At 41.9% G+C, this 22913-nt stretch overlaps 1 pseudogene; it reads right to left on the reverse strand.

Moving 5' to 3' along the window:
* Positions 1 to 19191: 19191 nt before the first annotated feature.
* On the reverse strand, positions 19192 to 20799 carry Egln1-ps5 (egl-9 family hypoxia-inducible factor 1, pseudogene 5; annotated as a pseudogene).
* Positions 20800 to 22913: the final 2114 nt, after the last annotated feature.

The following is a 22913-nucleotide window of genomic DNA, read 5'->3' on the forward strand; positions in this document are numbered from 1 at the left end:
GACAAATCTCTGTAAGTTTTAAGCCACCCTGGTCTACACACCGAGTTCCAGAACAACCAGGGATGTTTCTCAGGATCTAAAAGCAGGAGTATAACTGTTATTTTTTTAAAACTATTTTTAATGACGGTTCTTAGGTATTTTAACTTTCCTTTTAGCCACTTTTTGCCAGAGGTAGTGGGAAAGAAAGGGTATGGGGGAATGGACTTGTTTAGAAATGGTTCTTTTTTTTTTTTTTCCAAGTATGAACTGATTTTTTTTTTTATTAACTTGAGTATTTCTTATATGCATTTCAAGTGTTATTCCCTTTCCCGGTTTCCGGGCAAATATCCCCCTCCCCCCTCCCCTTCCTTATGGGTGTTCCCCTCCCAACCCTCCCCCCATTGCCGCCCTCCCCCCATAGTCTAGTTCACTGGGGGTTCAGTCTTAGCAGGACCCAGGGCTTCCCCTTCCACTGGTGCTCTTACTAGGATATTCATTGCTACCTATGGGGTCAGAGTCCAGGGTCAGTCCATGTATAGTATTTAGGTAGTGGCTTAGTCCCTGGAAGCTCTGGTTGCTTGACATTGTTGTACTTTTGGGGTCTCGAGCCCCTTCAAGCTCTTCCAGTTCTTTCTCTGATTCCTTCAACGGGGTTCCTATTCTCAGTTCAGTGGTTTGCTGCTGGCATTCGCCTCTGTATTTGCTGTATTCTGGCTGTGTCTCTCAGGAGCGATCTACATCCGGCTCCTGTCGGTCTGCACTTCTTTGCTTCATCCATCTTGTCTAATTGGGTGGCTGTATATGTATGGGCCACATGTGGGGCAGGCTCTGAATGGGTGTTCCTTCAGTCTCTGTTTTAATCTTTGCCTCTCCCTTCCCTGCCAAGGGTATTCTTTTTCCTCATTTAAAGAAGGAGTGAAGCATTCACATTTTGATCATCCGTCTTGAGTTTCGTTTGTTCTAGGGATCTAGGGTAATTCAAGCATTTGGGCTAAAAGCCACTTATCAATGAGTGCATACCATGTATGTCTTTCTGTGATTGGGTTAGCTCACTCAGGATGATATTTTCCAGTTCCAACCATTTGCCTACGAATTTCATAAACTCGTTGTTTTTGATAGCTGAGTAATATTCCATTGTGTAGATGTACCACATTTTCTGTATCCATTCCTCTGTTGAAGGGCATCTGGGTTCTTTCCATTTTCTGGCTATTATAAATAAGGCTGCGATGAACATAGTGGAGCACGTGTCTCTTTTATATGTTGAGGCATCTTTTGGGTATATGCCCAAGAGAGGTATAGCTGGATCCTCAGGCAGTTCAATGTCCAATTTTCTGAGGAACCTCCAGACTGATTTCCAGAATGGTTGTACCAGTCTGCAATCCCACCAACAATGGAGGAGTGTTCCTCTTTCTCCACATCCTCGCCAGCATCTGCTGTCACCTGAGTTTTTGATCTTAGCCATTCTCACTGGTGTGAGGTGAAATCTCAGGGTTGTTTTGATTTGCATTTCCCTTATGACTAAAGATGTTGAACATTTCTTTAGGTGTTTCTCAGCCATTCGGCATTCCTCAGCTGTGAATTCTTTGTTTAGCTCTGAACCCCATTTTTTAATAGGGTTATTTGTTTCCCTGCGGTCTAATTTTTGAGTTCTTTGTATATTTTGGATATAAGGCCTCTATCTGTTGTAGGATTGGTAAAGATCTTTTCCCAATCTGTTGGTTGCCGTTTTGTCCTAACCACCGTGTCCTTTGCCTTACAGAAGCTTTGCAGTTTTATGAGATCAGAAATGGTTCTTTTGAGCAAGTCCCATCTGCTTTGTCTGGAAATCGGCAGATCAGGTCACAGGTCAGCAGCAGCTTGATCCACTCGCAAACAGTTCACAGATACATCAGCAGCCCAGTTTGGTAGAGTCCGGACAGGAAGCATGAATCAGCAGCTTTGGCACTACCTGGCAGAGTCAGGCATGCCTCAGCAGGTATGAGTCAGTAGGAGGGTCCCTGAGGTATGCCAGGAGACGTTCCCTTCTGTGTTTCTCTAAGGGAAGCGAAGGCCAGCAAAGATGCAAGACCTATAAGCATTGCACAGCCAGCTCTAGAAGCGCAGCCTCCTTCACTGTCCATCGAGTCCTATTCATACCACCAAACATCACGTGTCCTCCACATGCCTTGCCTCAGCATGTGTCTTATCTCAGTATGTATGTCTGTCACAGGTGACATCACTCTGCCACTCAGCCAAAGTCCGGGAGTAGTAAGAAACTGCAGCACGCCACCAGAAGTTTCTGAGTGCATTTTTCTCTGTGGAATCCCACAAATGTGGCTCAACTACCCAATGTAAGGCAGACTTATGCATGCTTGTCATTAGCAAAGAATCCTTCAACACACGTCTTTTCATGTGCTTGCTTTAACAGAACACCCTTTGAAGTGTACCTGCTTTAGCTAAAGGTCCCTTCTCCAGTCAATCATAGTCTTTCCCCTGTGTCCACTTCAGGAAAACACTCCTTCATGTGTTTGCCCCAGGAAAACACCATCTAATACAATTGATTTTCCATAGAACACTTAAGTGTCCACTTCAGAGGAGCACAGGACTTTAACTTGAAAAATCCTATGACATATGCCTCTCAAGGCATCTAGACCATACCCATTTCATAACTCCTTGCAACTGTCTGCACAGATGCATATCTAAATCTTTCTCAGCTAGGAGAGACCACTCAGTCCTTCAAATTATTCAGGGCACAAGCCTGGCATGCTGGCACATGCCTCTTATCCTAGCATTCAGGAGACAGAGTCAGGCAGACCTCTGAGATTAAGACCATCCTGATCAATAAAGTAAACTAGAGAATATCCAGAGGTACCTATAGAAACCCTGGAGCTGGAGGGCCCTTCAGAAGTTTTAGTGGAATTTCTTGATTACCATACAAAAGAATTAAGAAAGTGGGTGATCCTTTCTCTGACCCCAGATATCTTAATCAAGCAACTGGCTTTTGAAAATACTAATACAGTAGAGAAACACTGTCTCAAAAAACCAACCAACCAACCAACCAACCAGACAAAGACAAATTAAAAACAACAACAAAAAAGAAAGAAAGAAAGAAAGAAAGAAAACACTAATACATACTCTTATGTGACCTTGCCCCCAAGTTATTTCTGAATTGTAAATAAAAATGCCTACAGTCAAAAGCTATGCAGAATTGAGATAGGTGTTCCCTGGTGTTCTCAGCTTGGGTGTGGGAGGAGACCATGACAGGGGTAGATAGAAGAAGGTAAATAGAGGAGAAACCTCTATGAGGCAAGAATCTTTAAATAATGGCTATATGAGTTGGCAAATTGGAGTTAAAAGCAGCCCAGACAAAACCATGTCAAATTATATAATGGAATTATTGGCTGAGAAATATGCATAATAGTATACAGGATGGTTATCTGCCCAGTTCTTGTGCTAATTAAGGATTATTATAAATATAAAGCTTGTATGCATCTTTTATCCAGAAACTAAATGGACAAAGGATGGGTAGAAATTCATGGTTGAGATCAAATACTTTCTATCACACAAAACCAGATACCAGCACCTAGAATTACAATCTTCCCAATCCCAGATACCTAGAGACCAGCATAAAAACACAAACAGTGACAGTCAGGGCATTACAATCTCTATTAGAGCCCATCACCACTATCACAGAAGACCCAGAATATTCCAACATGACTGAAGAACTAGAATAAAAAAGACTGCAAAACAGCATTTGTAAATGTGATAGAGGTCTTTAAAGAGAAAAATGAAGAAATCTGTGAAAACACAAACTGTGGAAGGAAATGAATAAAGAAAAAAAAACCTAAACAGAGAGATGTGGATGAGTAAAATGCAGGAACTGAAATAGTCTCTCAGAGGCAGGCCTTAATAACAGACTACAGCAGATGGAATAGAGAATCTCAGGCATTGAAGAGATGCTAGAAGGAATAGATACAGAGATTGAGGAAAATGATAAACCCAAAGGGAGGAAAAGAGTGGAGAGGGGAAAAGGAAGAAAGGAAAAGGAAAGAAAGGAAGGAAGGAAGGAAAGGAGGAAGGAAGGAAGAAAGCAAGGAAGTCAATCCTGGAAGAAAACATCCAAGAAATAAATAGGATTTTTCTACAAAATAACAAGTACAATAATAAAATGATAAAGACAGGAAGGAGGAAAAGAAACTCAGGTCAAAAGAAAAAAAAATTCTCAACAAAATCATAGAAGAAAATGTCCTTAACTTAAACAAGAGACTTATCAAAGTAAAGAGGGCACACAGAGTATGAAATAGACTGGAGTCGAAAAGAAATTCCCCTGGGCATATATTACCTAAGACAGTAAACATGCAGAACAAATAAAGTGTGGTTAAAGCTGCAAGGAGAAAAGGACAAGTAACGTACAAAAGCAGTCCTCCTGTTAGAATTACACATTACTTCTCCCTAGAGACTCCAAAAGCCGTAAGAGCCTGGATAGATGCATTGCAGACTAAGAGACAAGACTAATAAAATTGGATTTTAGTTGACCCAAATGCCTCTCTTCTTTTACTACATACAGGATTATCAGATACTTGCTAAAATTGCCTTCAGAGCTTCTTTGAGGAAGCCTGAGGAGCTTAAGACTTCTGATAAAGTATTTTGTACAAAAGGGCCTGCTTGCTTTTTCCTTTATTTTTACTACAGCAGGATGTAGGCAAAGTTTTTTGCAACTTACTTTTAATAAGAATTCAACCCCTCCTCTAGCCCACCGCCCGGCATAGGTAATGGAAGGGAAAAGTTATTAGGACATGGGGGAAGAGGACCTGTTCAGTGATAGTTCTTCAGGAACGAGCTTGTTTTTCCTTGGCAGCAGTTCAGTACAACAGCCAGCACCAAATATGATCCAGGAGGGGATTTCACAGGGGAGAAAAAACAGGAGTGTAGTGGAAACGTTGTGGCAGTGGCTGTGCAGACTCAGGAGCTCCTGCTCAAGCAGCAACAAAGCACCCTGTGCTCTGAAGACAGCAGCTTAGCGGGTTAACTGGAGACCTGGCTCCTACCACCTGCCTTGCCCGGAATCTGCACGGGATACAAGAGGACAAACAACTGTGCCCAAGCTGAGCAGGCAGGGCGGAAGCGCCTCTGAAGGACCTGCAGGGACCAACTTAGTCAACTTCATTAGAGCAAAGAGTCTGAAGTCTTTTGCTCCTTCAAGCATGGCACCCCAGCCTATTTTCTTTTACTCCGTGACTTAATTTTGATGGCTTCTATTTCCCTTCGTAATTTTGTCATTTAGTTTCTTTTCTCTCTCTTTTTTCCTTGTTTCTTTCTTCTTACTTATATAAATGCCCAGCAATTTGATATTTCTAACCTAACATTTGTTGTGGTTTATGCCATGCATACTTGCACATTACATTTTTTTTTCTTAAATTTGCCACACTTTAATCGAACATATTAGCTTAGCTCAATCTCAGTTCTTGGGTTTTCTGAGGTAGGTGAATGTTGGGGTGACCTCATTTCCAACTCCTGATCCTTGTGCCTCTAAAGTCAAATGCTTATTAATTTTCAAAGTTTTCTTTGCCGTGGATATATGTATGTATTTGTGCACATACGTGGCACAATTTTCAGGTCATAGTTTCTACCATGGGTCCCAGGTATTGAACTCAGGTAATCATACTAGTGCAGCAAGTTCTTTTATCTGCTGAGTACCTTGCAGCTAATTCACAAGTGTGTGTGTGTGTGTGTGTGTGTGTGTGTGTGTGTGTGTGTAATGTCAATATACGGTAGTATATTGCGCCTACCTCTGCCTCTCAGTACCATTAACCTTCCTCTCCTCACCTCTTCTATCATTTCTTTTTGTTCCTCCGGACAGATTCTCTTTGTTCTCATCAGTTTAAAATGTAGGAACACACACACACACACACACCGCTTGAAACCAAACTAAAATGAAAAAAATTAAAATATGCAGTCTTTTTGATCAGTACTCACTAGCATTAGCTTTTCTTTGATTTTTTTTTATACAATTGATCTATAATAATTAATGGACAATCAGTTTGAAACTTTTCCTTAATGTCGATATCGTTGGAGTTTTCATAAATGTTTCATAAATGTTATTATACTATCTGCAGATAAAAATGCCAACTTTTTTTTATTTTAAGAAAAAAAATTTTTTTTATTAACTTGAGTATTTCTTATATACATTTCGAGTGTTATTCCCTTTCCCGGTTTCCAGGCAAACATCCTTTATGGGTGTTCCCCTCCCCATCCTCCCGCTGTTGCCGCCCTCCCCCCAACAATCTAGTTCACTGGGGGTTCAGTCTTAGCAGGACCCAGGGCTTCCCCTTCCACTGGTGCTCTTACTAGGATATTCATTGCTACCTATGAGGTCGGAGTCCAGGGTCAGTCCATGTATAGTCTTTAGGTAGTGGCTTAGTCCCTGGAAGCTCTGGTTGCTTGGCATTGTTGTACATATGGGGTCTCGAGCCCCTTCAAGCTCTTTCAGTTCTTTCTCTGATTCCTTCAACGGGGTTCCTATTCTCAGTTCAGTGGTTTGCTGCTGGCATTCGCCTCTGTATTTGCTGTATTCTGGCTGTGTCTCTCAGGAGCGATCTACATCCGGCTCCTGTCGGCCTGCACTTCTTTGCTACATCCACCTTGTCTAATTGGATGGCTGTATATGCATGGGCCACATGTGGGGCAGGCTCTGAATGGGTGTTCCTTAAGTCTCTGTTTTAATCTTTGCCTCTCTCTTCCCTGCCAAGGGTATTCTTGTTCCCCTTTTAAAGAAGGAGTGAAGCATTCACATTTTGATCATCCATCTTGAGTTTCATGGGTTCTAGGCATCTAGGGTAATTCAAGCATTTGGGCTAATAGCCACTTATCAATGAGTGCATACCATGTGTGTTTTTCTGTGATTGGGTTACCTCACTCAGGATGATATTTTCCAGTTCCAACCATTTGCTACGAATTTCATAAAGTCATTGTTTTTGATAGCTGAGTAATATTCCATTGTGTAGATGTACCACATTTTCTGTATCCATTCCTCTGTTGAAGGGCATCTGGGTTCTTTCCAGCTTCTGGCTATTATAAATACAGCTGCGATGAACATAGTGGAGCACATGTCTTTTTTATATGTTGGGGCATCTTGTGGGTATATATGCCCAAGAGAGGTATAGCTGGATCCTCAGGCAGTTCAATGTCCAATTTTCTGAGGAACCTCCAGACTGATTTCCAGAATGGTTGTACCAGTCTGCAATCCCACCAACAATGGAGGAGTGTTCCTCTTTCTCCACATCCTCGCCAGCATCTGCTGTCACCTGAGTTTTTGATCTTAGTCATTCTCACTGGTGTGAGGTGAAATCTCAGGGTTGTTTTGATTTGCATTTCTCTTATGACTAAAGATGTTGAACATTTCTTTAGGTGTTTCTCAGCCATTCGGCATTCCTCAGCTGTGAATTCTTTGTTTAGCTCTGAACCCCATTTTTTAATAGGGTTATTTGTCTCCCTTCGGAAAAATGCCAACTTTTAATCAACTTTTAATTCCTACTAGTGACAGGCCTTAAAATATCACATTCCTCCGTTCTGACCACAGCAATATGCTGTCTATAAGGGTGATCACCACTCAGTAGTGCTCCATGGTCACGCTCAAGAAAAGGGAAACAGAAGAGTGGTGTTGTTTCTTCGTTATGTGCTTGTCCTGAAGAAATGAGGATATGGATTACTAGGTATGGGGTGCCACCTTGTGGACGAAAGGATTTAGTGCACCCGAGCGATGTCTTCTCCCACAGTTGCCTTGGCTGGCAAGAGTTGGAGGAGACCTGAATCATCCCCACCACAAGCACTCCTCTCTCAAAAGAAACCCAACCTCAGCTTTAAAGGAAACGGACACTTAATTTCCAGTGAGATTCATGCGCATCCGTCAATCTGGCATAAGTCCAAAGGACTTTCAGAAAAATGAAAATGCTAGGCGACCCAGGGCACTTAACGCCATTAGAAAATTCAGCGCAAAGTCTTCTGTCTAGTCCAATGGAACAATGCCTTGAAATACCCAGCTACAAGTCCTTAATCTATACGCCATGCCGTGAATCATCTAAGGAAATAGGATATTTTATAATGCCCTAGTAGGTACCTAATTGCTTGCTTGTGGTTTTAGGACACAAAGAAGAACGTGCCTTTCACGGTGGGGTTCACTGTTAGTTCGAGAGTTCAAGCAGGAGGGCAGAAGCGGGCAGTAGAACATCCTTGTTTACATAGATAGTTCCATGCTAAATACAAACAAAAAGAGATCTTTGATTACAAAATCCAAAACCCACAATGAACATGTCATTGCAGATGTGTGTCCTATCTGAGTGCACAGGGTAAGATCAAACTTTATCATGCCAAGAGAACGTTCATACGAAAATTAACTGGAGACACCAGGCAGATTAGAATAGAAGTAAAGGTGCTGGAGAGATGGTTCCACAGTTGATACTGGCTATTGTTCCAGAGGTCCTGGGTTCAATTCCCAGCAACCACACAGTGGCTCACAATCATCTATAGTGAGATCTGGCGCCCTCTTCTGGCCTGCAAGCATGCATGCAGGCAAAATGCTGTAGAAGTAACAAATCTTAAACAAACTAAGATACAAAAAAAATAGGTTTGGAAAGCTATGTGTATATTATATAAAAAGTGCAACCATATCTACTGCTATCCTGCATAGATATCCAGGGGTCTGCGGCGTCCTTCTATTTCTAACAGTTCACCCACCACTTCAATATCTGAGGCCAGTGTCACGAAATAACTTCAGCTACATAATATATATACCATTGTCATTCAAGCCTGGAAATAATAACTTTTTAAAGGAATTTATAAAGAGTTTTAGTCAGTATGTTGCCACAGGACCTGTCAGGAGTTGGAGAGATGGCTCAGCAGTTAAGAGCAACAACTGCTCTCCCAGAGACCCTGAGTCCAAATCCCAGAAACCACTCGGCCGCTTAGAGCCATCTGTAATGGGATCTGATGCCCTCTTCTGGTGTGCTTGAAGGTAGCTACAATGTACTCAGATAAGTAAAAAATAAATATTAAAAAAAAGAAAAAGAGAAATGTCTCTCCATGTATTTCTGGTTGTCAGGTAAGTCCCTGAATAGACTGACTTAGTCTGAAACCACAGATATATGAAACCAGGTCTACTTAGAAAGTTTCTTGGAATTCCAGAACAATGATATTTATGTTGAGAGGCCAGCCTGGTCTGCATAGTATATTTTGGCACCATGTAGAGAGATGTTGTCTTTCAAAAATGATCTGTATAAACTCTGTAACTGTATAAACTCAGTAACTCGAGAGGGCAGTAGCTGAAAATATGCTGATAAGGTGGTGGTCGAGTTGTGTGTGGTGGTGTGCAAGGTTCTGCTTTTATTTTACAGACAAATGTTCTCTCCAGCCCTATTGACTACAGAAGTTTGATCATGATGGCACATCGATTTTATTACAGAGTTTATTGTGTGTGTGTTTTATATTTTAGCTGTGAGTGCTCTTACTGTCTATTGGGGTTGCATTTGAGTTTTTGAAAATTTTTTCTAAAATTTTAGTTTTTAGGAGTGGTTGGATTCAGGGAGAAGGAACATGTGCTGTTAGTAAAGTTTGGCTGTCTGTTTTTTTCCTTTCATTTTCGGTGGATATCGGGAGTTGTTTTTTTTTTTTTTTTTTTTAAATTACCTAAGTCTGCCTGTTTTCTCCTCTCTCTATATATATATTTTTTCTTTTCTTTTCTTCAGACAGGGTTTCTTTGTGAATGATATTTATGTTGATATGTTTACTTAATTTTGACTGGCTAGCTAACTAAGTCTACCTGGCATACAGAAGGAATTCCAGGACGACTGATTGCTTTTAACTTTTGTTACATGTTTTAATTAAATATAGCATAAATAAATAAAATGATCATGTGTTTGCACACAGTGGAAGGAGAAAGACGTGATGAAGCATGCTGTGTTTACAAGGGATCACATCTGTGCCTTAGTCAGATCTACTCCATGACAATGTTGATTCTCTTATGGGTCTGTGGACTGTGCATACACATTGAGGTCAGAGGTCACTACTGGGCGTCTGCCTCAAACACGTTTACACTGTAGTTTTCAGGAAGAGGTCTCTCACTTATCAGGGACCTCCTCAATTGGCTGCACTACCCAGTGTGTTCAGGGCTTTGCCTAGGTCCCCCTCCCACTGCTGGTATTACAGGCGTATGACTCCACGACAAGCTTTAGACATGGGTGATAGGACATTGAACTCAGGCCTCAAGCTGTTATATATTATTATATATTACCATGTATTATTATATAGGCTACGATAGCATATAGTATGTGTCCATAGTAGCATTGCCACAAATGCACACAATGCTCCCTTTATCACCTCCTGCCACACTCTTTCTTTTACCGTGACCATTTTCCAGAACTTTCCCGGGAAACCTTTGATATCATCTTATTTTTAAGTCTAGATTCTGCATGGTGAGAAAAGAATGTAGGGCATTTGTCCTTTTGACTTTGGTTTATTTCAGTCCTATATTTGTCATCCATCCCCTTCATTCTCCATCACATTACCTAACTGCATCCTGAATAACCTTTCCCATTTCCCAATGTTTTGTCCAGCGATGGGTTCCCAGGCTGACTCTATAATGTGGCTTCTGTGCATGGTGCTACAGTGGACACACCTAATGCAGGCTTCTCTACTGACATCCGTCCTTCAGGTGAATGTCCAAATGTGGGGTTGCAGCACAGTATGGCAGCTCTATTTCAGTTTTTGAGCAATCTCTGACCCAAGGTTTTCCTCAGGAGCTCTACTAGTTTACAGGCCGAGTAGGAGTGCAGCGTGCTCCTTTCCCCACATCCTCCTCACTGTTACTTTTTGTTCCCTCAACTGTGCCCATTCAGATTGGAATGATATGGTATCCTGATGTGGTTTTTAAGTTTTCATTCCTTTTATGTGTGACAATATTGAATATTTTAATTATTTATTCACCGTTTATACTCATTTGAGAGTCATCTGCTCAACTCATTAGCTGTGAAGTCCTGAAGTACTAGAATACTACCCAGAAACCCCTTGTCTGTACCTACTACATCTTGGTGTGAATTTCCCTAGAAATTTCCACCTATTGTGCTAGGATCTCTTATGCATACTGAAATTACTTTAGTCCAATGTCACATCTTGGAATCTGACTTAATTTTAAACATATAAGGACCCGCATATCCTTCACCTTTTGCTAAGGGGATCATTTCTTCAACATAATTTTGACTTTGTAGGTACAACTCACGTGGCTTTTCTTTGTCAAGACAACTCTTTCTTGTGGAAATGCTCACGAACGCTTGGGTAAAGACATATCCTTTGGAGAGAAGTTTTGACATAGCCATGTCCAAAGCTTTCCTGTAATACATGTCAATCGGAAACATTACCCAAAGTTTTAGTGAGTTTAAATGTGTAAACATTGATCCACTAGGCATCAGGCTCCATAAGTTTGAACCAGCACTGCTGGCAAGGTTGCTCTGACCTTACTTTTCTTCTTACCTCACCAGGATCACTTCCCTCATGAACGTAGTGCTTGCAGGGATGCACAGGTGCATTTCCTGTTTCTACTTTGTTTCCTTACGTTCACTCATTGCTTCTAAGACTCCAGCACTATGTTGAATAAGGTGGAGAGAGTAGACACCCTGGTATTGTTTCATAATTTACACATAATTCTTTGTCTCTCCCATTAATATAATGTTGAATGTGTTTCTTGAATAGACATTCATTATGCCCAGGTATGTTTCTCTATTCCTAGTTTCCTCAGGACTTTTATCATGAGGTGATGATGGATTTTTTTCTGGAGGTATTGAGATGACGTTACAACATCTATCTTGGAAACTATTTTTGTTCTGAGATGGATTTATTTGATTTACCTCTATTGTGTTATCCGTTCATAATTATAACACATGTTTATGGTATGTGCAATCATTTTTTAATATTTATTCATTTTTTGAGACAGGGTTCATCTATGGAGCACTGCCTGCTTTTGAACTCATTTTTTTAGACTATGTTGGCCTCAAACTCTTAGAGATCAGCCTGCATCTGCCCTTCAATTGCTGAGATTAAATAAAGTCTTGTTATGCTACCACACAGGGCTTTTAAGTTTGTTCTTGAGTTTAGTTTTCCAGTCCTTGTTAAGCTTACATGACTGTCAGGGATACTAGGATTGCTGTCGCTGTTAGCAGTGTTGATGGTGGTCTACCAGTTTTTATGGGGTGGGGGCAACAATGACATTGTGGAATCTGCTAGTGTTTCCTCCATATCTGACTCATTGAAACATTTGCTGATCTTGAAAGATCTGTGGCAAAATAAGATGGTGGATCTATTTTGTCTTGGGCTTTTATTGCTTGGAAGACATTAACATAACTTACCACACTTTTTGTATCTGACATTTATGACTTGAATATTTAAATGCTACTGGAAAAGTGTCATGGTGGCCGATACTAATGTAGGATGGTCTTTGCAGAGGTTCCTTTGTGATGACCGTTTGTGCTGCACCAGTGCAAGCTCATCCTCCAGCATCAGCTTGCTTCCGGAGCATCATGGCTCCCATCTAATGCATCATTTCCCTGTTCTAACTAGCTCCTCAATGGAGTGCTCAGAGTGGACATTATCACCCTAGGATCATTTAATTAGTGTATTACTCATAAGAGTAGCAAAATTCCAGATAATGAACAACGTCTCAAATAATTTAATTGGGAGTATCAACATTATTAGGAAGTGTGTTAAAGACTCACACAATTAGGGAGGTTGTGACCTATCCATCCAAATGCTGACCTTTCCTCTTTCACTGTGAATCCGGTTATTGTAGGGTAAGAATTTTTCATCTCCCCTGCTATATCTCTTTTAATAGGTGGGGTCTACGGTTTACTGAAGCTCTGCTGTCTAAGCCTCTCCTGCTTTGTGTTCCCTTTGCTTGATTTGTTTAAGTCTCACCTCTCCCTGAATTCATGGAGGAGAGGTTCTGCTCCTGCAGATGCAGTTGTCATGTGTCATATTCAGAGTCTTGCTTATTCATTTTTATATCAGTTCCCAATGCTAAATATTTTTAGTCATTTCTACTAATTAACTTTCACAGCAAAGTGTCTCAGTTAGGGTTTTACTGCTGTCAATATACGCAATGACCAAAGCGCCTCTTATAACAAAAAAGTTTAAGTAGGGGGTGGGGGTTACAGTTTCAGGGGTTCAGTCCATGATCATCAAAGCAAGACTACAGGAAAGTCCAGGCAGGCTGATATAGGAAGAGTAGAGAGTTCTACATGTGGTTCCCTATGCAAACAGAACTGACCTCCACAGAGCTAGGGTGAGGTTCTCAAGTCCCGTGCTCACAATGACACACTTTCTCTAACAAGGTCACACCTCCTTTTTTTCATTTATTAATCATTTTGTTTACATTTCAAGTGTTATCCCACTTCCCAGTCTCTCCTCCATGAACTGCCTACACCATCACCCTCCCCACAGCCACTAAGAAGGTGGCCCCGCACCCACCCCCTTCTACCTCACCCCTCTTTCATCCCACTTCTCTGTGGTATCAAGCTCCACAGTTACAATCATCTCCCCTCCCAGTGATGCCAGATGAGGAATTCTTCAACTTCATATGTAGGAGGAGCCATGCACTGACTCATTGACTTTTCTTGCTTTGATGATTCACTGCCTGAAAGCTCTGAGCAGCTTCCTCAAGGTCTTCCCCACACTCAGCAAATTTAATTAGGATCTTGGAGCTGAAGTGGACATTTTCTCAAATCTCCCTCTTGGCTTTATTCACTTTCTCCTGCTGTTGTAAAACTTCTAATCTGTTCAGTTTATACACCTTTCCCAGCAGCTAACTGCACTGTTTCTGTAGCAGTCAAGGAATCTCCTTGACATTTCTACTCTCTCTGTCCTCTGAAATATAGCCATGGCAGCTTTGAACTTCCCTAGAGAACGCTTTATTCCTTCGACCCGTGAAAGTGTTCAGCTTGGTGCTTTCACTGCACCCTCGCTCACGATCACTACCCTCCCTGCTCTGTGGGAGCTTCAGCATCTTGTCTGATTGACCGCCATGCCCACTTTACTATTGTTCTTCCAATCACAGTACAAATATTTGTGCTGCTTTCCATTTGAAGGAATTGCAGAATTTTACCTAATGAAGCAGAAACAGAAATTCATGAGGACTCCTCATACTGGTAGTCCAGAAATGTTTCTATTTCCTGAACGTTCATTGTGCTGACTAATATTAACCAAGTAGACACGGTCTTCTTCCACCATTTCTTCCTTTCTTCTTTCTTCTGTCCTTTTGCTAAGCCATTGAATTTAAAAGACAGAAAAATGTCTACTGAATATGTAGCAGTGCTCACTAGCTTAGGAGAGACATCTTAGGCTTCACTTAACTCTAGAAGGCCTTAAGTAGACATTACGTATAGTGCCTCTGAGAAAATAGAGTTTCTAGGGTCAACTCTGGCTATCACTTCTAAGGTCAAATTTATGTTATCTTGTGATGGGGAAGGTTAAGGGCAGACATTGTCTTTTGGGAAGATGAAGAATGATAAAAAATATTATCCCTAAGGAGTTGGAAGGAAAATTGGGTTGGTGTAGTAATTCTGTTATTTCATGTACTCTTCCATTTAGGTCTATGCACGCAGGATGGTTTGACACAACTGACAAAAGAACCGAGTCATTGGAAGGATTGATCGTTTTCACGTTTCCGAAGGGTTGTTTGACTGAGTAGGAATTAGGCAATTTTATTCATTTTTTTTTTATTTTGTAGTCAGGGAGTAGAACAGGAACCAAAAGAGGAGAGGGGTATATGTTCCCTCGAAATTTTTCATCAATATGTTGGTGGGCAGACCTAATAGTTAATGAGATCTTGACTCAGGAAATATTCAATCAAAGATTGCCCCTCGTGGGCTGGTGAGATATCTTGTCAGGTACATAGAAGGACATTAGTTCAATGTGCAGAACCCATGTCAAAAGCCAGGTACCTACACGCATGGCATGTATCAGAAGAGGAGAGATAAAGATATTTTGCTGGTCAAGTCTGCTTGTTGACTTTCAACCCAGTGAAAGACCTCATCTCATAAAGCATTGTGGACAACAGCTACTACAGAAAAATACCAGACGTTGACAGAGCCTCCATTTTCACACAAACACATAAAGACACAAACACACCCACAGAAACAGACACACACACACACACACACACACACACACACACACACAAAGACACACATACACACAACCCAAGTCATTATATTCTTTAGTGGTTCTGTCCATGAGCAGAGTGGCTATAGGGATAGAAGAAAGTATAATTCCCAGCAATTGCAACAGACTATCATGTAAATGCATGTTTAAACAAATACATATTTGAAGGATTTTAGGATTCAAATACATTATACTATCTAACCTTTATTTTCAAAAGTTTGGAAAGTTATGAAGACAGTTCCAGCTTAGATCAGAATTGTGTCCGTCAGAACACAGATCGCTGTTTCAGAGTTTCTTTCCTTACAGCTGTTTGCTATTGTCACATAGGAAAACTGGCTTCATCCATAAATGCCTTATGTTATGATGTGCATCTGAATTTCATCCTGGGAAAAGCACGAAAAGCGTGGCTTTCTGATGTCCCAGCTTTCCTGCAGCTCTCTCGTGGCTTGCATGAGTATCACTTCTTGATTGTTGCCTCTAAATAGCTATCCTACCTTCTTGTCTTTGCTCTGCTGATGACCATTGACAACTTGAGTAAATCAGAAAATGCCTAGTGTGTTAGTGAAGCATGCCTTTCAATGTGCCTCTGAGGGGTTTTGCAGAGAAAATAGACACAAAACTCACTCTGAATGGTGATGACACCAAACACCTTAGGCTCGATTCCTGCACTAAATGATATAGAGAAGAAGCTAAGAGCTATCATTTCTCCTATTTCTAGTCCCTGCTCTATCCAAATGGAAAGATACTCAATCGCATACTTCTACCAACTAGACTCTCATGGCTGTGCTAACCCCTTCTAGGATGGATTGCATCCTTTCAATCGCGGCGCCAATGAAATCATCTTTCCTTAGAATGCTTCTATGAAGTGTTCTGTTACAGATTGGGGAACATTTCCAGTAGAGTCATTGCTTCATCCTGCCTTTTATAATCTTCTCCCACCAGGTTCCCTCACAGCCTTTCCAATGTGTCTCTAAGGAAACAAACTAAAGATTTCACCTTAAGTCTACTTTGACTTGTCTCTGGTAAGAGCCTTCTTGCTCCCTCAGCCCAGGTAGAACAGTGAAAGGGAAGAGAGAGAAGACAAGACAGTAGATGGCCTAGGCAAGGGATAACTGAAGTTTTCCTTGTAAAACAAGTTACTTCCCAAGATATTACCATTAACCCAGTTTCTGTGTCAATGTAGCCCCCCAAACCTAATCACCTATCTTTAGAGCACATTTGCTAACACAATTTTATTGCAGTTAAATTTCTAATACAGTTTTTTGAAAATATATAAAAGACGGGTGGGTTTTCCAGCTCCATTCATGACCTCCTCTCTCTCATTCAGCACACATACTCAAATCACCTGTGGACATCTTGTTTCCTAAAGACAGGTGCAGCTGTCTCTTTTACCTTTCTCCATGGGATAGTTTAGTTAGAATGACCTTACCACACCAGCCCATCAATTACTGGCTTTCTAGGTTTAAGGACTTATGGAAATTTGTTTGTTCATAGTGGAAATCTCCCACTGTAGGAAGTAATTTGCTCATGGTCTCAAACAGAGGAAAAGAAAGCGTGAAAAAGTCTGCCTGCCAGGCATAGTCAAGGCAGGTCAAGGCCTGTTGGCAGATTTCTCAGCCTGCTAAGGTATGGAATGATAACAGGAGATGTAATTGAGGCTTAATGTTCTATTAACCTTGGTGGAAAGAAACAGAGAGGATTGGGGAATAGGAACAAATACATTGAATGCTTTAACGATTTGTTTCTGTTAGCCTGTGGCTTTGCCTCCCACAGTACCGTAGTAAAAGAGGGCATTGAGAAATACACTTGTTGCCTGGTACTCACCAGCAGCCCTCCCAGAACTGCCTCTTGCCTCTTCTTTTTGCCTTTCATATAATCAGTCTCATTTGCCCCTCAGAGGACCTTTCCACTTCCTACCGGCCAGTCCACAACATTCCACCACCAAAGTAGGGCCATGCAGTTTCAGGAAACTGGAATTTCTGAAAAGCCCATGGAGTCTAGAAATCAATACACACCATGGTGTATCCTGGAGCCAAGCATAAGATGCTGCAAATAGAGGGAAACGGATTGATCCCCCGCTTTGTACTTTCAAAAAGAACAAACAATTCAAAATCTTAGTTTCCCCCTCCTCCCCATTACGGAATCTGATTTCAGCCCTACACAGTGTCCTCTCCTGAATGCATGGACACTAAGATGTTGGAGACGTCAACCACTCAGACGAATTCAATGTCTGCTCAACTCAGTCCACTCATTCACATTGCTTAACTTATTCTCGATAATGAAATTACTAGACAAAATTTCTTACACTCATGCCGTGGGCATGGAGATTCTGAAATCAATTCTAATAGCTTATGAAAGGATTCTAAAGAAATGATGTTGAAAATAGGAGGAGAAAAGCCCTACATCGCTGCTTACTAGATCCCCTGGCTTTTCTGCTTCTGATGTTCTTATTTAAATATTTAAAAAATCTGTAAAAGTTTGCATTTTAAGTATACATTTATTTACTAATGTATTTATTTTTGTTGTTTTTTTTACCTTGAGGATAATACTGTAGCCTTTTCTTTTTCTTTTTCTTTTTTTTATTAACTTGAGTATTTCTTATATACATTTCGAGTGTTATTCCCTTTCCCGGTTTCTGGGCAAACATCTCCCCTCCCCCCTCCCCTTCTTTATGTGTGTTCCCCTCCCCACCCTCCCCCTGTTGCCGCCCTCCCCCCAACAATCTAGTTCACTGGGGGTTCAGTCTTAGCAGGACCCAGGGCTTCCCCTTCCACTGGTGCTCTTACTAGGCTATTCATTGCTACCTATGAGGTCAGAGTCCAGGGTCAGTCCATGTATAGTCTTTAGGTAGTGGCTTAGTCCCTGAAAGCTCTGGTTGGTTGGCATTGTTGTACATATGGGGTCTCGAGCCCCTTCAAGCTCTTCCAGTCCTTTCTCTGATTCCTTCAATGGGGGTCCTATTCTCAGTTCAGTGGTTTGCTGCTGGCATTCGCCTCTGTGTTTGCTGTATTCTGGCTGTGTCTCTCAGGAGCGATCTACATCCGGCTCCTGTCGGCCTGCACTTCTTTGCTTCATCCATCTTGTCTAATTGGATGGCTGTATATGTATGGGCCACATGTGGGGCAGGCTCTGAATGGGTGTTCCTTCTGTGTCTGTTTTAATCTTTGCCTCTCTATTCCCTCAAAAGGGTATTCTTGTTCCCCTTTTAAAGAAGGAGTGAAGCATTCACATTTTGATCATCCATCTTGAGTTTCATTTGTTCTAGGCATCTAGGGTAATTCAAGCATTTGGGCTAATAGCCATTTATCAATGAGTGCATACCATGTGTGTTTTTCTGTGATTGGGTTACCTCACTCAGGATGATATTTTCCAGTTCCAACCATTTGCCTACGAATTTCATAAAGTCATTGATTTTGATAGCTGAGTAATATTCCATTGTGTAGATGTACCATATTTTCTGTATCCATTCCTCTGTTGAAGGGCATCTGGGTTCTTTCCAGCTTCTGGCTATTATAAATAAGGCTGCGAGGAACATAGTGGAGCACGTGTCTTTTTTATATGTTGGGGCATCTTGTGGGTATATGCCCAAGAGAGGTATAGCTGGATCCTCAGGCAGTTCAATGTCCAATTTTCTGAGGAACCTCCAGACTGATTTCCAGAATGGTTGTACCAGTCTGCAATCCCACCAACAATGGAGGAGTGTTCCTCTTTCTCCACATCCTCACCAGCATCTGCTGTCACCTGAGTTTTTGATCTTTTGTAGCTTTTTCTTAATTCAGTTTTGAAAGATTGTACCTAATACAACAAAAAAAATCCCTAAGTTGAAATTGATATACAATGCTGGTGAAATTAACTCAGTTAGATGACAGGTCTGGGAAAATAGAAGACTGAAGAAAATCCCACAAAAGGCCCTGTTTCTTGTCCAGATGGAAAGGCTACTCCCCACCAATGCCCTCTCCTCTTAGGTCAGCAGCCAAGTCAGTCACAGATATGGAGCTGACCCCACACTACAGTCCAGGCAGATGAAGACCTCTATTGGATGGTACCTGTCGAAGTTGCCTGGCTCCCAGCTGAAATACCAGGGAGGTGTCTCTGTCCATATGTCCCTGAGTCCACTGAAGGCAACTGAGAAGCTGTAGGTGACTTGGGCCGAACCCAAAGCCCTAACAAGACACCTCTGCTCACTGATTTGGGCTTGAGTTCAATCCTCACACTTTTCTTACCTGTTAGATATTTTACTTTAGCTTTTGCTCGCTCATCTGCATCAAAGTAGCAAACAGTTATTGAATACATTGTGGTGTGTGCACCCTGTACTTAATGAGGGCTATGCCTGTCCAACTAGAAAAACAGCAGTCTATCAAATTTGGGTTCAGTGTCAGCAAACTGGGCTTTGCCTTCGAAGAATGCCTCCACTTACCTTGGTGTCCCAGTTTTTATTCAAATAATATACATAGGTCACACATCTTCAAACTCCATTTGGGTTATTGACATGGTGGATATAGCCCCTATGGTTGCCTGTGTAACAAGCAACCATGGCCTTGTGCTGCCCCACTCTGAAGGACACTGGTTGAACATAATAGATGGACTACTCCCCCATGTCATGCCCATGAAGAAAAGAAAAGCAGACACAATGCAGACTATGTCTTCTGGAAAAGGAAAGCATGTTCTGCTCAGCTCCTCAAGTCTTGGCTCAGGGGACCAGTCAGCATGATACATCAAGAGGATAACATCCACAGAATTGTGGAGTACCCATGTGATCCGTTAATGCTGGACAGAGATTCAACAGAATCCCTTGGTCACCTGACTAATAGCAGGGTGTTTCCTGTCAGCAGGCAGAGCTTCTGCTAGTCAGCATCACATCTGAATTTCCTGTCAGCACAGGAAATTTGTTTTAGTTCGTCAGGGTGAACCAGAGTGTGCACCAGAGTGGCAGTGAAATTGGGGGTCAAAGTTTCATTCAGCTGTTTATGCTGTAGCTGCCCAGCTTCCTCCTGCTGTGGAGGATCAGTAGTCCATTCTGCTCAAGAGCATGTTGATGGCTGGTCGCTCAGCAGTGCTCTTTCCCCTCAATCCAGGTGGTGTGATTCCCCCGGATGGCCTTGGAAGAGTCACTCTTCCGGCTGGCCAGCTGCAGGTCTCTGAACTCGCCAGAGTCCTGCAGGGCGCACACCTCTTAGCTGATTTGCTGCCTGGTCTCCCTGCCCTGGAAGTCTTGCGCTATTCAGATGCTGTACTCGTTCCTGCAGAGCACAGTGTACTCCAGCACCAGCTTCATCACAGGCGGAGGCTTGCTCTGTCCATTGGGCTGCAGCTCTCACCCAGGACTCAGTGCCTCCCAGGGGCCGCCTCCCTCTGCGCACAGTCTGCTGTGCTCAGACTCAGAGACCTGCTAGTTTGGAGGATCCTAGGAGCTGGCCTGTGCCAGGCATGGGCAGTCCTTGCCACACTGCATCCTCAGTACCTGGAATTCACCAGAGAGATGCGCTCTCCCTACTCTGGGCCGCCTCACAGGTTCCTGTGGCTCCCGGGGCCCCACCTGGCGATGCAGCACATGGAAGGCACAGCTGCACTCAGGGGTCCTTTGCGCCCTTGCACACCATCTTGTGCTTCTTCCAGTCCTGGTTCTGCTGCTCCTTGCATCACTGCCCATAGCACACAAAGTTCTCCATCTTACCGCAGAGCCACTCTCCCTACTGCCAGTGGCGCTCTCTGGTGCTCAGCATGCCTGGCCTGCCACTGTCACTGGCATTTGCCTTGCCTGACTTGCAGGGAGCTGCCTAGTGCACCAAGTGCCTGAAAGAGTGATGACTGCAGGGAGCATTGCACACTGGGGCCCCTTGGGCTGCTTCTTGGTAGGCAGGCAGGGCAAGGGCCTGTGGGTGCCACAGATTCGGGCCACCAGTGCTGCAAGTACACCTCAGCCTGATCAACTCCGTTTTTAAATCCACGTGCTTTTTCTAAGGAAATATCCTCCTTACCTATCCCTGCCATCGTGTCTTCTAATGTCTCTGGGCGCCTAAATTTCATATTACACTGTGAAAATGTCCTTCACTATTCCCGGAATCTTGGATGGTCATGGCTCTGCCAGACGTTGTCTCCATTAGAGTAAAGAAAAGTTGCCGAATTGCTTTGAAATACTGATGTAGGGAGATCTGGACTCCAGCCTTTCTTCAAAGTACCAACCACTCACCACATTCTGTTTTTATCATGTGTTTCTTTCTGTACAGAACAAATCCACTTAGAGATGTTAGGATTCACATTATAGCATTTTAATGATTTTATGGTAGAGGAAAACCAGTCATTATTACCAGAGACCTTGTTCATTATCTCATGTGGATATAGGCTTTGTTAAAACTTGTCTCAGTGCAGATAAGTCTACATTTATGCAAGAGAAGTTCTTGTCATACAGATCTTTCACTTGCTTGGTTAGAGTCATACCTAGGGATTTATGTTATTTGGGACTATTATGAAGGGTGTCATTTCCATAATTTCTTTCTCGGCTTGTTCTCTTTTGTGTAGAGGAAGGCGACTGGTTTATTTGAGTTAATTTTATACCCAGTCACTTTGCTGAAGGTGTTTATCAGGTTTAGTAGTTCTCTGTTGGAACTTTTGGGATCACTTAAATATGCTGTCCTATCATCTGCAAATAGTGATATTTTGACTTCTCCCTTTCTAATTTGTATCCCTTTGACCTCCTTTATGCTGTCTGATTTCTCTGGCTAGGACTTTGAGAACTATATTGAATAAGTAGGGGAGAGCATGGGGAGCCTTGTCTAGTCTCTGATTTTAGTGGGATTGCTTCAAGTTTCTCTTCATTTAGTTTAATGTTAGTGACTGGTTAGCGACATGGCTTTTACTATGTTTAGGTATGGGTCTTCAATTCCTGATCTTTCCAGGACTTTTATCATGAAGGGGTGTTGAATTTTGTCAAATGCTTTCTCAGTATCTAATGAGATGATCATGTGGTTTTCTGCTTTGAGTTTGTTTACACAGTGGAATTACATTGATGGATTTCCATATATTGAATCATCCCTGCTTCCTTGGTATGAAGCCTACTTGATCATGATAGATTTTGATGTGTTCCTGCATTCCATTTGCGAGAAATTTATTAAGTATTTTTGCTTTGACACTCATAAGGGTAATTGCTTTGAAGTTCTCTTTCTTTATTGGGGATGTTTGCTTGGTTTAGGTACAAGCATAATTGTGGCTTCATAGAAGGAATTGGATAGTGTTCCTTCTGTTTCTATTTTGTAGAATAGTTTGGACAGTATTGGTATGAGGTCTTCTATGAAGGTCTGATAGAATTCTGCACTAAACCCATCTGGTCTTGGGCTCTTTTTGGTTGGGAGAATTTTAATAACTGCTTCTATTTCCTTAGGAGTTATGAGGTTGTTTAAATGGTTTATCTGTTCCTGATTTAACTTCGATACCTGGTATCTGTCTAGGAAATTGTCCATTTCCTGCAGATTTTCAAGTTTTGTTGAATATAGGCTTTTGTAGTAGGATCTGATGTTTTTTTTAATTTCCTCAGATTCTGTTGTTATATCTTCCTTTTCATTTCTGATTTTGTTAGTTTGGATAATATCTTTATGCCCTCTGGTTAGACTGACTAAGGGCTTATCGATCTTGTGGATTTTTTTCAAAGAACCAGCTCCTAGTTTTGTCGATTCTTTATATAGTTCTTATTGTTTCTCCTTGGTTGATTTCAGCTCTGAGATTGATTATTTCCTGCCTTCTACTCTTCTTGTATGAAT

The sequence above is a fragment of the Rattus norvegicus genome, chromosome 2 (genome assembly GCF_036323735.1).
Source record: "Rattus norvegicus strain BN/NHsdMcwi chromosome 2, GRCr8, whole genome shotgun sequence".
Taxonomy (NCBI): Eukaryota; Metazoa; Chordata; class Mammalia; order Rodentia; family Muridae; genus Rattus; species Rattus norvegicus.